The sequence below is a fragment of the Bubalus kerabau genome, chromosome 2 (genome assembly GCF_029407905.1).
Source record: "Bubalus kerabau isolate K-KA32 ecotype Philippines breed swamp buffalo chromosome 2, PCC_UOA_SB_1v2, whole genome shotgun sequence".
Taxonomy (NCBI): domain Eukaryota; kingdom Metazoa; phylum Chordata; class Mammalia; order Artiodactyla; family Bovidae; genus Bubalus; species Bubalus kerabau.
The window spans coordinates 39258137-39270003 of NC_073625.1; the positions used below are offsets into that span (position 1 = coordinate 39258137).

Consider the following 11867-nt stretch of genomic DNA (forward strand, 5'->3'; position numbering starts at 1 on the left):
ACGTACCAGAACTATTGGAATACAAAGTTAGGGAATCTTACACTGCTAAGAATGTGTCCTGACCTCACCACCCAGCTTCTACAGAGTTCTGCAGGCAGGATGAGCAGGAGAGTGTTGAGAGGGGGAGGGGAGGGGGTCAAGGTAACTTGGGGCTGGATGGAGCCGTCCCATAGCTTTACAGGGATACGGGTTCCAGCTGAACACTCAGGATCTGTGCTCCTCACTCTATGCAAACTCTGCTTCAATTAAAACTTAGCAAAGACAAAAAGCAGGCTTTGTAATTTTATTAAAAAAGTCTGTTAAGTCTAGAAATTAAAAATGAATAAATGGGCCGGGGAGAAGGGATGGAGGATCACCTCTGGCCTGGTTCTCTAGTGATTTAGGTAACTTCCCAAAGTGCACCACAGACCTGAGCTTCTGTCTCTTCATGGCCCAGGACTGTCAGGTCAAGTGGGGACCATCTTTGGGATCTTGGCTTCAGCGTTGTGAGCCGGGTCTCACTGGAGAAGAAAGGCCGTCCAGTTGGGAGGACTTCCTGCTTCCCGGGGGCGTGAAGGAGCCTATATCCAGGAAGGGCCTGGTGCAACTCCCAGACACAGGAGCACCCCGAGCGAAGGCGTGGAGGAGAAAGTGGTGTCTTATCTCCACTTGCCGGACCAGATGCAACCAGAGGTGATGATACCTGTCCCTGGCATTGTCCCACGACAGCCGGATTGGACTGGGAGGAGACGCAGGAGCCCCGGCAAGGTAGACTTCCCTCAGGGCACCCCAGTCTCTGCCTGAGCCAGACACACCTGTGCAAACAGAGCTGTGTACTCCCCTCCCCATCGCGCCTTCTCACCAGAGACTTAACTCCTGTCGGCCGAATGCTGAAATGGAGCATAACGCTACAGTCCTTCCACCCAGCTCGATGTCCTCTGCCTGCCTCTTGTCTGTGGAACACTTTAGTCAAAGAATACGTTTAATCAGAGAAATGAGAGCATGCAGAAACAAAGGGAAAACAGTCAAAGGAGACCAAATAATATTAATGTAGTCATTAAGCAGGGTCAAGGACCTTTTGTTTTTCCTCAAGGGATACAGATAATGCTCTGAGCCGTTCTTGTGAGCTGTCTTATAGACACTGAAACTCCACCGGGTGGGAGAAGTTAACTATATGATGACCAGAGTGTAGCCGTGTCATAAGTGGCCAGAATTCTGAGAACTGGCCTCAAAGAAATGGGAGTGAACAAACTCTGTAACTGAAAGTTAACTGTACTTAAAACAATCAAGAAGATGCTGCTCAGACCACCAATGGTCAGTGTGAAGCCGATTGTCAGAGCTGACTGTGCTGTTTCTGCGTGTAGCACCTTCCTTCTGTCTATAAAAGCTCTTGCCCCACTTACTGTCAGTGATGGGAGGGTCGGGTCAGCCTTTGACAAAGGTCCACCCTCCCACTGCCCCCAACTTGCCAGCATCTGATATAAAGCAAACTTTCCTTTTCACCAACCTGGCCTGTTTATTGGATTTCCAGTGGCGAGCAGCCAGACCCCACCTTTTGGTAACAACACTTTCATGTGACCAGACCTGGCAGTGAGCAAGCAGGGAAGGCCAGCTCCCAGAAAGGATGGGGTGATCACAACCTATGATACTGACTTTTGTGCTGAACTATTTAAAAGATTCTCTCCCATATACCACCTCATTTCCTTCTCTATACAAACCCACGAGAGACACATAAAAATTCCTGTTCCATAAATGAGGCTTGTGAAGCGCAAATGCTTTCCTGATGTGACAGAGCCTCTGAGTGTGAATTAGGACGCAGGACACAGGTGTCCAGACTCAAGACCGGGGGTAGGGATGACATTTTTAAGAGATCATAAATGCTGTCCATCTCAAAGCTTCTAACTGCTGGAAACCCACACTTTGAGGAAAAGGGGAGACAGAAGACAGAAAAGAACAAACCTGAGAAGCTCCCTGTGGTGCTTCATCTCACGTACAGATGTGGCTGGGCCTTGCTGCCTGGATATTTGGCCAAACGTCATTCTGGATGTTCCTGTGAGGATGTTGGGAAATGAGACCTACATTTAAATCAGTGGACTTTGGTAAAGCAGGTTACAATTACCTCTGCGTGACATGGGTGGGCCTCGTCCAATCAGTTGAAGGCCTGAACAAAGACTGACTTCCCCCCAAAGAGAAGGAATTGCACCTGCAGCCAGCCTTCAGAATTGAACTCCAACATCAGCTCCTCCCTAAGTCCTGCTGGTCTACTGCACTGGATGGACTCACCAAACTTTCGTAAGTGGTACTAGTGGTAAAGAACCCACCTGCTAACACAGGAGACATAAGAGATGCGGGTTTGATCCCTGTCAGGAACACCTGGAGGAGGATATGGCAACCCACTCCAGTATTCTTGCCTGGAGAACCCCATGGACAGAGGAGTCTGGTGGGCTACAGTCCATGGGGTCGTTAAGAGTCAGACACGGCTGAAGTGACTTAGCACAAATGCAAGCTTCCACAATGGTATGAGCCAATTCCTTAAACTAAAGAAATGGGTTATTTCTCTGGAGAACCCTGGCTGATTCACAAACAGATCTGAACAAGTGAGGGGGAGGAAGATGGGAGGCCCCCTCAGAGAGCCCCACAGGAATGGGCTGTGGTGGTCTAGGCTCTGGAGGAACTTTTCCTGGGTCCCAGAATCTTCTGAGAGCTAACCCCCTCTCACACACACACACATAAGACAGTCCTAGAAAATTTCTAAGTCTCTTCACTGAAACTTGGCCACAGGCTGTAGCTGAGGTTGGGTTAGCATGATGTGGACCATTTGGTTCTGCAACCATGCACATAACTAACACACAGAGACACAGCTGGTGGGAGAAACAGAAGCTAAGAGACACAGCAAGGGCAGCCCCAAATGCCAGGGCTGGGAAGCCGGGAGTGGGGGTTCGGGGTCGGCAGAGGATGGGTGGGCCAGGGAGGCTCAGGGGGCAGCCCCTCCCGGGGAGCGCAGGGCTCAGGGAAGAGCTTCCACGGAGACCCTGGGTGATGATGGCGGGTCTCTGGGAAGCCCTGCTGATCAGCGGCCACGTGGTTTCCATTGTTTCCTTCCTCGCATGGTCCATCAGAAGAGACCTCCATCCCTGAGCCCCTCTGAGCAGAGTGGACAGAGCTCCCGTTCCTAAGGTCTTACCTCCCGCCTGAAGCTGCTGGGTAAAATAAATGAGGTGGTACAGGTAGCTCACTGGAACCACTATCTACACAAGCTTGGGGCTGGGTTACCTCTCCTTTAGCAGTTTCCCCTCCACAAGATGAGACAGGCTGAGGATATAGAAAGAGGGTGAGAAAGAGGAGGGGAGGGAAAGGGAGGGAAGCAAAAGGAGCCAGAGCGATGGAAACCTGCTCATAGAACCTGCATCACTGCCCCTGAAACGTGCAGGAAAATAACAGGAAAGCTCGAAGGGACTGGGATCTTCAGCAGGAACTAAAGCAAGGGGCATCATTCAGGAACATACAGCTCCAGGAGAGAACAGGAATGTTGCCAAGGTGAGGGGAGTTGTTTACCTGAGTATATTCAGGGTTACAATAGTATCTACATTTGACATATGGGGGGACAACTTTTATTTTTGTATTACAAGCTTCAAGAAAGATTGGACCAACTCTTAGATGATGAAAATATGTAGCAAGTTAACTGAATTCTTGGCAAGCATCCCCAGGAATCTTTGGGTGGAAAAGAGGAGGACTGTAAGTGTGGGGCTTTCATGTTTATCAAAAGGAATGGAATCTAAGTAAGAGTACAAATGAACTAATTTACAAAACAGAAAGAGTCACAGATGTGGAAGACAGGCTTATGGTTACCAGGCTGTCGTGGGGGTGAGGGAGGGACGGTCTAGGAGATTGGGACTAACATATACACACTACACACTACATATACAAGCTACACACTACATATACAAGCTACACAGTACATATACGTACTACATATACACACCGCACACTACATATACAAGCTACACACTACATATACAAGCTACCCATTACATATACATACTACATATACACACTGCACACTACATATACAAGCTACACAGTAGGTATACATACTACACACTACATATACATACTACATATACACACTGCACACTACGTATACACACTACTCTATGGAAAATAGATAACGAATAAGAACCTGCTGCACAGCACAGGGAACTCTATAGGCCAACTCTTCTCAATACTCTATGATGGCCTATAGAGGAAGGAATCTAAAAGAGAGTGGATATATGTATATGTATAACCGATTCACTTTGCTATACTCCTGAGGCTAACACAACATTATAAATCAACTATACTCCAAAAATAATTTAAAAACTAAAAACGTAAAAAGGAAAAAAAAGAACATTGTAAAATAAAGCGGGGGCAGGCAGGAATTTTCTTAAGAGAAAGGCTAACTCCGGGAGGCGGAGTGCGCGCAAGTTTCTGTCCGACCACTAGAGGGCGGCAGCTCGCCCCCATCCTGCGCCTGGACTCCAGGCCCGGCAGCTCCTCGGCTTGTGCAAGTGGTCCTTCTAGGCACCCTGCCAGGGATCCCAGGTTGTTTTTGCTTTTGTTTTTTAACCACTACACTCTTTTAAAAGAGAAAGTCGTTTCAGAGAAAACAAATAAATCTAAATCCCAGAAAGAAACCCAAGTTAACCAAAATATACACACGGAACTGGCAACTCTCACCCCATCTCCCTTGTGGTCAGAACTGGGGTTCTGCCCATCACCTCACCTCACCTCCCCGCACCCCATGCAACCACATCCTTCAGAGCAACGCTTCCCAAATGTTTCCTGGTGAAAACTTTTATTATGTTTGTGTACGCCAGCCTGTGCATTTTTAAAAGATGTACAAATTATTAGTCCTATTTTTATTATTAGATTCAACAAACATAACATTTCATTTCAATAAACATAGTCGGAACAAACCACACAGAATAAAAAGGGAAATGAACCGCATGCATTGTCCATTGGAGGTGTGCTTACAGGCACTGAACACAGACAATCGCTGTTCTGTTTGGTCTTTCTGTCCTTCCTTAATAACAGAAATTACATGTGTAACATGATTACCCCATAGGAGAGGCCTGTGACCATGCTGAGAGAACATGCTAAAGTTAGTTTGCCATTCGCTTGTTACCACCAAACCAGGGTGGTGACGCTGCCACCTGCAGGCAGTACTGTGTATAACATCTAAACTATTTCTGTGCTTTGCTTCAGTGACTCTTAATGAGGCAAAACAGTCTCACCTGGATAGCCGCAGAAAGGAAAGAAGGAATGTTAAAAACAAACTCTTCAACTAACTCAGAATCTATTTTTAGCTTTTATACAAACCGAAGGAAATGACTATGTTTTCAGATTTTGTCTTCCTCCCTTCCTCAGTTCCAACAAGCAATGGTTTCATGCAGATTATTCTTCCATGAAAGAAACAGACTCTGGGTCTGCACTTCCTACATGTGGACTTTCTTTTAAGGAATTTCGAATGTGAGCATTCTACCTCCGTCAGAAGCTGTTCAGTGATCCCTGTTTGCTGCTGGGCAGGTGACTTGTGGCACATGCCGTCAGGGTCTGCAGAACTCTGTCTTGCAAGTGTGTAACTATCCTCTCTGCCCTTTGGTCTCATGACTTTATCACCTGAAAGTGTTAAGGTCGTTGAGAACATTGCCTGAACCAGGAATAAGCAGTTCTGACTGGTCAGTGGGCAGTTGTAAAATACTGTGACTAAAATTGTTTTTTAACTCAGAGAAAAGTGAAGTGTCGCTGATTAAACGTTTCCGACAGTACTTTTCCTGTGATTCACATGCAGTGACAGCTGTTCATGATCTTTGAGATTCTCAGATTGTAAAAATCATCATCTCAAATTTACCACGCTGGTCTTGATGAGGCTGCATCTCTAGTGAAACAATGCAGATTTTCCTGAAGGGAGAGGGGACCCCACCTCCTTTCAGAAAGGAGGAAGGAGTGGGTCCTTCTGCCACTTCGGACAGGCCAGTGTCACCTCTGAGGGAGCTGAAGGGGAGAGTGTGACTCTCAGCCATTGAGGAAAGAGGAATCATTTAATGTAAGAAAAATGCCATTATTAACTCTGGAAAGTGGTGTCAGGTTGACTTGTTTCTCTGATCTGAGGACCATATACATAAGCAAACATACATGATTGCAGAGCACAAGGCAGATTTCTTCACTAAATAACCTGTCTTGAGAGTTTCTAGGCTTCTGCTCTTTTTACCTTCTTTAAAAAGAAAATTTCAAACTAGGTCATCATTTTGCTTTTCCACCTGCCTGCATAAAATCCGTAAGATGTGTTTTCTGGATTTGGCTTCTGTTGGTTGTTTTGTTTTGTTTTGTTTTTGGCTAAGCAAAGTTTTCTAAATCATTTAGTTCATTTGACCTTGATGTGGCCTTTTAAGCCATCAAGAAACCTGAGGTCTGCTGGCATGCCCTTCACCTGAAGGCAGAGAAGTAGCAGAGCTGTTTCTGAAACCGCGTTCCTGCTCCTGAGACACTTTCGTTCAGTGACCAACTCTCAGGCGCACCGCGGGAGCTCAGAAAACACTGGCTGAATTGTACCTGAAAGAGTCAAGGGATAACAGTCTGGACAATTTTATTTCTACCTCTTGTAAAATGTGTGGTGTATGTCTGTGTGGTGTGTGTGTGTGCGTGTGCACATGCAGGCATGTGTGTGCACCTGTGTGTACCCCCCTGGGGAGCGCATGCCTCACTGGGAACTAGTAACGAGAGGACTCTTGCCCCCAGGTGCGCACAGAGCTGCTGCCTCATCCTGTGCAGGCCTCAGGCTCCCTCCTCAGACACTTCCCCCCACCCGCCCTCTGAACCACCCCCTTCATCCTTTCTGCTGCCTCCTTTTCCTCATGAGCTGATTCGTTCATACAGACACTCATGCACGTGTGTGTACTGTTTGTATTTCTTGTCCATCTCCCCTTCATCCACTGAAGTAAAAGTTCTAGCATCAAGGACCCTGCAGTCCCTGAATCGTCCGAGTCGAATCAGAGAGACACAGTCAGCACCTGTCCAAACAGCGGGCCCTGCAGGGGTGTCCCCAGCTGGACTGTAGCCCACAACCCCAGCCTCAGCTCCTTTGCAAGCCTGGACCTGGGGGTGTCAGAGGCCTCATTCATGGGAGTCCGAGAAGGCCCCCCATCTTCCTAGAGTCACAGTCTCCAGATTTCGGGCCCCAAATCTCACACTAGCTCTCCACGGTGGCAAGCTGACCTAGGCCCACGTGTGAAGGGACAGGGTGATGGCGCCCATGGAGAGACCAGCACGTCTACCATGACCGACCCCAGAGCAAGAGGGTCCCAGACACACAGCAGACGAGTAGTCACCCTGTGAGAGGAACGGAGCACCTCATAAGGGACCGGTGATATTTAGATCCAAGTGCACTGGGAAACTGAAGCCTCCAACAACTCAAAATGGTGTTGGCTATTTAAGAGTAATTTAGGGCACATTTATTCTTAACAGAAAGCTTCTTGCGCCGGCCCTGGAGTGCCTCCCCCCGCTATTGCTTGTGAAACTGGTGATGACTCAGAACTTCGGAGCACAGTGGGGCATCCCCGGCCCGTATTTCACTCGGTCCTGCGCAGACCCTGTTTCTCACGCTCACTGCCCTCGGGTGTCAGAGGGCAGGGCTGGATCACCGCACGGCCCACCCCCCGGGACTAGAGGATCCGCAGTTGTTGCCTGATGAGTAACCCGAGCGTGGTCCGTTCTCCTGCCTATTATCTTTGATAAGATCAAGCCCACAGCATACCAGTTTTTTCCACTGATTTCACGATAAATACTCGTTCCTGGAACCCAGGCCCAAGGCAGGTGATGTGGTTGTAGCAACAACAGGAGCAGGATGATAAGCAGTAGGGCAGAAAGGTCTGACCATCTCTCTCCTAGGTTCTCAGCCTCGGCACCATAGACACTTTGGGAGGACGGTCCTTGGTCCAGAGGGCTGTTTCCGGCACCGGATGATACCCAGATACTTAGCCATCCTCTCAGCCTCCATGTACCAGATGCCATGGCCACCTCACCTTGGTTAGGAAAAACACCAGAAATTTCCCCAGAAATTTCTGAACGTCCCCCTGGTCAGGAACAGGGGGGTGGCAGGGGGATGCCAGGTCCAACCAGCCCATCAAGCTTTTCTGGAAACACAAGCTCTGAGGGGGAAGAGGAAACATCAGGGCTGCCTGGAGGAAAACCTCAGCGGACTCAGAATGCCGTGGTGCATCCACCCCAAGGGCGAGACTTCAGAAGGCAGTTTGGGGCACTCCCAGTTATAATCCCAGGCCTCCCACTGATACCATCATCAGTTTGCACACAAAAATGCAGCTCTGGCTTAACTTTAACCTTTACAAGGCTGTTTGTTTCATCTTGTGAGTTTTTTTCTGGACCCTGGGGGCTGGACAGGTCTCCAGGGGCTTGAGAAAATTCCAAGACCCACTCCCTCTCTTAGGGAAAGTGCTGTTTGACTTGCTGAAGACAACTGGTGTGTTTGCGAGCAGGCATGTAGTCCAGGCAGACCAGACATCAGTCAGAGGCCTGCTCTCCTGCTTCTGAAGCCCGAACAAGACTCCATTTTCATTTCCCTAAAACAGCAGTGATTCTGTTTTAAATGCGTGTGTGTGGGTGCACTGTGTGTGCTCACTCAGTCGTGTCCAACTCGGTGACCCCATGGACTGTGGCCCGCTGGGCTCCTCTGTCTGTGGGGTTCTCCAGGCAAGAGTACTGGAGTTGGTGGCCATTTTCCTCCTCCAGGGGATCTTCCCGACCCAGGGATGGATATTAGCTCTCCTGGGGCTATATTAGCAGGTGGATTCTTTACCACTGTGCCACCTGGGAAGCCCCATATGCATATGTGTGTATATATTCTTTTTCAGATTCTTTTCCATTATAGGTTATTATAAGATATTGAACATAGTTTTCTGTGCTATACAGAGGGCCTTGTTTATCTATCTTATAAACTCATTCCTTTTAAAAAATGTTTATTGAAATATAGTTGATTGACAGTGTTGTGGTAGTTTCAGGTGTACAGTAAAGTGATTCAATTATATTTACATATGTAATTATATATAATATATAATCATTTTTTACATTCTCTTAGAGCTTATTATATAATATTAAGTATAGTTCCTTGTACTGTACAGTAGGTCCTTGTTGGTTATCTATTATATGTAGTAGTTTGTATATGTTAATTTCAAACTCTTAATTTATTCTTCTGTCCTTTCTCTTTGGTAACCATAAATTTGTTTTATATTTTATAAACTCATTCATAATAAGCAAGAAACCAAGGCCCAGGAAGGGACTTGGTGAGGACTTTGGTTGGGTCCCTGTTGGAGAGGCCTCTTGGTTTTCTAGAATGGAAGTGAGCACCCAGCAGCATCTGGAGAAAATATAAGCAGTTTCCTGTGATGAGAAAGTTCCTGGATAACTAGCAGGTGGTGCACAAGGAATTTGGACATATATGTTCAAATAACAAGAATTTGGTCATTTTTCCATCTCTATGAATGAGCAACACATAATATGAGGGCTGTCAGGACCAGCAAGGTGTTCCTTATGCTCAGGCATAACGTCTGGCACAGGCAGATATTGTGATATTTGTTAAATAAGGAGGGGAAAAAAAAGTTTGTCTCGGAGCCAGGGCACTGACTGCGGGCATGTAATGATTTATGGAGGAGCCAGCACCCAGGGTTAGTGCCCACCCTGGCCTTCCATGGGCTGGATAAATGGGGAGGCAGGTGTGTGGGGACGGGGTGCTGGGGGGCAGTGCACCCCATTTTCTCCTGCTAAGACAGCTGCTCCATTACCTTTCTGACACATTCACTGTCGATGCTGTTAAAAAATAAAACCTGCTTTAGTTCTGAGCACTTTTCAAGGAAGCCGGATGGTGACATCTGCAGGTGGATCTGGGTGGGGGTAGGGGGGGTTGGGAGGGGGCAGGCGACCTGCCTCCCATCCTGATGCCCGCACAGGGCCCTGACCTGTCCAGTAGCCAAACCGGAGGCCCAGTGAGTCCACAGCTTTAGAGCAAACGCTGCCTTCGCGCTGCCAGCCCGGCAGGAACTCTGGAGGCCACGAGGCCTGCAGGAAGCTCATCCTTCTGTGCACAGAGCCACGGCGTCGCCTGAGTCTTTTTCGTGTTGAAAAGGCAGATTCCAGGGAATTCCTTGGCGTCCAGTGGTTAGGACTCGGTGCTTTCACTGCCAAGGCAAGGGTTCCACCCCTGGTCAGGGAATTACGATCCTTCAAAGCTGTGCAGCACAGCCCAAAAGAAAGACAGATTCTAGAGTTTCACTGCTGGCAATTTTCACATAGGAGCTATTTTGTGAAGGTGTCCCTGGTGATTCTGATGGGCTGCCTCGTTTGGAAACTGGCCACTAAAAAACCCCGTAGAATTCACCGCCTTCTTTTGCTGGATGGGAACGTTAGGGTGGCAGGTGGCCTGGGACACCTGAGGTCATCTGCACCCAGCGGTACCTGAGCCCTGATTCAGGAGGGAGGTGTGATCAACACCTGACACCAACAACTCCTGCCTCCGGGAAGTGGCCAGCCACGCGGCCCACAAGGCGGACGTGCCCTGGAGACCAGCAGACGAGGACGAGACCCAGCCGGCTGCAGCCAAGGTAAGGCGCCAGGGAGAGAACAGGGGCAAGTGCAGGGAGTTCCGGGGCACGTGCCACCCCGGACCACCACGTGAGCTCCACTAGCCGAATAATCAGGATGCAGACCTGCCGCGGGAACACGGAGGGTCTCTCCCCAGCCTGTCCCTCCAAACCCCTGCCCCTTCTCAGAAGCAAATACTGCTTCTACTCAGTGACTTTCTGTTAGTCTCTGGGCTTTCCCCTGTGTTTCCATCTGTGGATGTGCACGCACGTAGATTTTCTTTTTCTTTTACCCCACACAAATGTGCTTAAATCTGAAGTTTCTCCCTGAAAAGACCTGACCCGAGCTTTCTCAGGCAAAGAGTGTTAATGATCGCCGCCCCCCAGAAAGCAGGCCCTCCTGACGCAGCCCCAAACTATAAACAAGGCCTTGAGTCTGTTTTCAGACACAGCAGAGCGGAGTGGAAATAGCTACCGTGGACCACGTGAAGAGGTAAACCGAGGCGAGGGCAAAATTGCCAAAAAGATGAGTTTATTCAGGAACAGCAGTAATTGCATCAGGGCACACAAACTGTAGAAGCCGTGAGTGAGTCAGTAAAAGGTGTGGGGTAGGCTGTGTTTATGGCCAGGAAATGTAAAGAAGGGAGAGTCCAGTTAGTCTATTAAAATAAAAATCAGTTTAAAAAAGTACAGAGACCAGGCCTGAAAGTTCCCTGAGCAGACAAAACCAGCCCAGGCAGGCAAACAAAGCTCAGATGAGCCTAACCCAGGTCATTTCTTTTTCTCACCTCTGGAACCACAAGCAAACCTTCCAAGGCTGATATGAGGCAACCTATGACCAAGGCCCTCTCATTTAAGAAAACTGTAATATTATCACTTTTCTGTAAACCAGGCATTTACAGAAACTCTGTTTCTAGTCCTGAAGCTTTATTTTTCTGAGGGCACATGCATGAGATTTTCCATTTTATATCTTCCGGTTCCATTTCAGATTGAAATCCTTTCACAAACGTGGGCTGTGGCATTTAGAGAAGGGCCATCGCTGGGGTGCCAAGAGTTTGGGGAGCTCTCAGGAGTGGGGTCCCAGGAGTTCTGGGGTCCTAGGAGACGGAGAGTTAACCGAGGTGCAGACACGTGTATTAGTCGGGATGGCTGCTGTAACGAAACACGCAGGCTGGGAGCCTGAAGGGCAGGAGCTCCTGTCTCGTGGTTCTGGAGGCGGCCTTCTCACCGTGTGCTCATGTGGCAAAGAGAGCAATGAAT

The 11867-nt window shown here is 48.4% G+C and overlaps 1 long non-coding RNA gene across 1 annotated transcript; it reads right to left on the reverse strand.

The window, feature by feature from the left end:
• Window positions 1-407: 407 nt before the first annotated feature.
• On the reverse strand, window positions 408-5601 carry LOC129643247 (uncharacterized). Its single transcript, XR_008710189.1, has 3 exons — window positions 5501-5601; window positions 1939-2029; window positions 408-942 (listed from the first exon to the last, which is right to left on the reverse strand). It is a non-coding gene; the product is annotated as an uncharacterized LOC129643247 (long non-coding RNA).
• Between the last annotated feature and the right edge of the window lie 6266 nt (window positions 5602-11867).